Raw genomic sequence first — 4,172 nt, 5'->3', positions numbered from 1 at the left:
TCTTCTACTTTTTTTTATTTTAAAAAAACATATATGTGTATATATATTTGAAACAGTCTTGCTCTGTTGCCCAGGCTGGAGTGCAGTGGTGTGATCTTGGCTCACTGCAACCTCTGCCTCCCAGGTTCCAGCGATTCTCCTGCCTCAGCCTCCCTAGAATCTGGGATCACAGGCACCTACCACCACACCTGGCTAATTTTTGTATTTTTAGTAGATTCAGGGTTTCACCATATTGGCCAGGCTGGTCTCGAACTCCTGATCTCAGGTGATCCGCCTGCCTCAGCCTCCCAAAGTGCTGGGATTATAGGCATGAGCCACCACACCTGGCCCTTGGATTCTTCTACTTTAAGGTTTGCGGAGATAAACCCATAAATCCACAATGCACATCTGCAATGTGAATTCAAGAAAGGAAATAGTACCTTTAATACTTAAAAACAGCCTTCCACAAAAAGTACTTCATTTCTGATCTATTCAAACTTTCAGAAGGTTATTTTCTTTATCATTGCTAAACTGATGACTTATGCTAAACCGATGGGGTCCAGTCCCATGACTTTTGGGGCACAATTGTAAACCTAGAGTTTTATCAACTTTGGTGAACAATTTTGGCATAATAGTCAATTTCTACTTCTGGAAGTCATCTCGTCCCACTGTTGGTATTATATCATTCAAGGAGAATATGATAAAACACTGCCCTCTTGTGGTCTATTAAAAGAAGAGATGAGGCCGGGCGTGGTGGCTCAAGCCTGTAATCCCAGCACTTTGGGAAGCCGAGGCGGGTGGATCACGAGGTCGAGAGATCGAGACCATCCTGGTCAACATGGTGAAACCCCGTCTCTACTAAAAATACAAAAATTAGCTGGGCATGGTGGCGCATGCCTGTAATCCCAGCTACTCAGGAGGCTGAGGCAGGAGAATTGCCCGAACCCAGGAGGCGGAGGTTGCGGTGAGCTGAGATCGCGCCATTGCACTCCAGCCTGGGTAACAACAGCGAGAAACTCCGTCTCAAAAAAAAAAAAAAGAAGAGATGAGAAAAGATGAGAAGGTTGCCCGAAAAATGGGAGACAGCCTCTTGCCAAGAAAACAAAGGCATTGGGCCAAGCTAGAGAACCTCCTTTACCAGATGCTGACTGGCATTGGTTGTTTTTCCTCTCGACAGTATCCACAATAGCTGATGGCTGTTTCAGTTTGAAAATATTTTCTGTTGCCTTCATTTTCACTGTAATTTTGAGTAAATTTCTAAAGGATCCAAATTAAAGTCATTTTTACAAAACAGACCCACACTCATTGGTATCAGTGAAGCCAGTGATAGTGGAATCTAGTGGGAGACACATCAGAGGATTAAATCATAAACTGCGGCTGGAACCCCCTAGGTGACGTGGCCTGACAGCCCATCTCCCACAGGGCTGCTTCCTGCTAAATGGGAATGGAACAACCTATTCGGTCCTCTCAGGGAATTTAAAAGAGATCCAGGAAAGAGAGTGGTATAGAAATTAAGAAAAACAGTCTGGGTACAATGGCTCACACCTGTTATCCCAGCACTTTGGGAGGCCAATGCAGGTGGATCAACTGAGGTCAGGAGTTCAAGACCAGTCTGGCCAACACGGCGAAACCCCCTCTCTACTAAAAATACAAAAATTAGCTGGGCGTAATGGTGTGGACCTGTAATCCCAGCTACCTGAGAGGCTGAGGCAGGAGAATTGCTTGAACCCAGGAGGTGGAGGTTGCAGTGAGCTGAGATTGTGCCACTGCATTCCAGCCTAGGTGATGAGTGAGACTCTGTCTCAAAAAAAAAAAAAAAAAAAAAAAAAAATGATGTCTATTAGGACAGCCAGGTGAGGCTGACAAGTAGGCAGTTGGATAGGAAGAAACTAGTTTGGCCAGTCACAGTGGCTCACGCCTGTAATCCCAACACTTTGGGAGGCCAAGGCGGGCAGATCACAAGATCAAGAGATCGAGACCATCCTGGCCAACATAGTGAAAACCGTGTCTCTACTAAAAATACAAAAATTAGCTGGGTGTGGTGGCGTGTGCCTGTAGTACTAGCTACTCAGGAGGCTGAGGCAGGAGAATTGCTTGAACCCAGGAGGTGGAGGTTGCAGTAAACCGAAATTGCGCCACTGCACTCCAGCCTGGTGCCTGGCGATGGAGCAAGATTGTGTCTCAAAAAAAAAAAAAAAAAAAGAAGAACCTAGAGTTAAGGCAGAAGTTATGGCTGGAGATGCACATCTGGGTCTTCAACAGATGGTATTTAAAGCAATGAGATTGGCTGGGATCAAACTCATTGGGTTTTGAGAGGAGATGTGATGATTGACCTCTGGAGCTCAACAATGTTAGGAGGTGAAGATGAGAGTGAAAAGCAGTGGTCAGATCCTTTTGTAGTTCCTAAATGTGATGATTGGGTGTTCACATGCATGTGTGAGATATGCCACCCTTGAATCTTGTTATGACATCAGTACATTTCCCATCTGACATGAAAAAAAAAAAAAAAAAAAAAGAAAAGAAAACGTTCAGGGACACAGCAGAGCTGAAGAGCTGAGTGTGGTGTCCTGAAAGCCAAGCGAAGCAAGTGTTTGAAGGACAGAATGATCAGATGGGTCAAATACTGCTGACAAGCCAAGCAAGATAAGGCCTGGGAACTGACCACTGGGCTTGGCCATGTGGAACCCATTTGTTGGGGATATCAACAAGCGCCATTTCAGTAGAGTGGCGTGATGAGAGTCTGATTTGAATGGGTTTAAGAGAGAATGGAAGGAGAGGAAGTAGAAATAGTGTGGAGGAGGAGGATGTGTGATCAAAGAACAAATTTTTTTAAAGAAGACCAGAGACATTACAACAAATTTATATGCCAATGGAAATGACTCAAAGGAAGAGTTTTGATGCTGATGACAAAGGGACATCTTTGATAAAGCCAAAATGCTATGATTTGTATACTTACACCCTCCAAAACTGAAGTTGAAATTTAATCCCCAATCTGGCAGAATTGAGAAGTGGGGCTTTATAAAAGGTGACTGAAGGCCAGCATGCTGGCTCATATCTGTAATCCCAGCACTTTGGGAGGCTGAGACGGATGGATCACTTGAGGCCAGGACTTCAAGACCAGCCTGGGCAACATGCTGAAATTCTATCTCTACAAAAAATGCAAAACTTAGCTGGGTGTAGTGGGGGGTGTGCCTGTAGTCCTAGCTACTCAGGGTAGGGGCTGAGGTGGGAGGATTTCTTGAGCCTGGAAGAGACTGCAGTGAGCTGTGATTGTGCCACTGCACTCCCACCTGGGCGATGGAGCAAAACCGTCTAAAACAAACAAACAAACAAACAAACCAAAAAAACATGAGGGAGGGTTCTGTGCTCATGAATAGATTAACTCACTACTCATGGATTAATGAGTTATCTATCATAGGAGGGCAACTGGTAGCTTTAAAACAGGAATAGAGACCCAAGTCCTCCATGCTCAGCCCCTTTGTCGTGATAGCTTGCAGCACAGTGGGATTCTTGAAAGCCCTCACCAGCAGGAAGGCTCTGACCAGATGCAGCCCCTCCACCTGGAGTGCTCAGCCTCCATAGCTGTTAAAAAATTTTTCTTTTTTTTTTTTTTTTTTTAAAAGATGGGGTTTCACCATGATGGCCAGGCTGGTCTTGAACTCCTAACCTCAGGTGATCCACCCACCTCGGCCTCCCAAAGTGCTAGAATAACAGGCGTAAGCCACCACGCCCGGCCAAAAAAATTATTTTCTTTATAAATTGCCCAGCTTCAGGTATTCTGTTATAAGCAACAGAAAACAGACTAATACACATAAGGATGTGAGAAGTAGTAGACAAGAGCTAGAAGAGCAGAGGAGCAACAGGACTAGTAACACTAGTACAAGGTAACACTTAGGAGGCACTTACTGGTGCCAGGAACTAGGTAATTTTACATCGACTAACTTGCTTAATCTTTTAAAAACTCTACGAGGAAAGTTCTATTGTTTCCACTTTACAGCAAAGGAAATTGAGGAATGGAGGTTACATTGCAGGCAAAATCAACAGCCTGTGCTTTCAAACACACTATTGCCTCAGTAGAAGCAGAGAGATGGCACCATGAAGTAGAGCATTAGAGTAGCAACCAATACCTCTTTTTCTGAGAAATTACAGCTATTTTTTGATTTCTAGAGTCCCTACTGTGTTCTCAGCAGGAA

General features: G+C 44.4%; 1 non-coding gene across 1 annotated transcript; it reads left to right on the top strand.

Moving 5' to 3' along the window:
* Positions 1-2,367: 2,367 nt before the first annotated feature.
* On the top strand, positions 2,368-2,471 carry LOC120362273 (small nucleolar RNA U13). The gene has a single exon (XR_005578227.1). It is a non-coding gene; the product is annotated as a small nucleolar RNA U13 (small nucleolar RNA).
* Positions 2,472-4,172: the final 1,701 nt, after the last annotated feature.

Source organism: Saimiri boliviensis, chromosome 1 (assembly GCF_048565385.1).
Source record: "Saimiri boliviensis isolate mSaiBol1 chromosome 1, mSaiBol1.pri, whole genome shotgun sequence".
Lineage (NCBI taxonomy): Eukaryota > Metazoa > Chordata > Mammalia > Primates > Cebidae > Saimiri > Saimiri boliviensis.
This window is presented reverse-complemented; position numbering and strand designations above follow the sequence as displayed.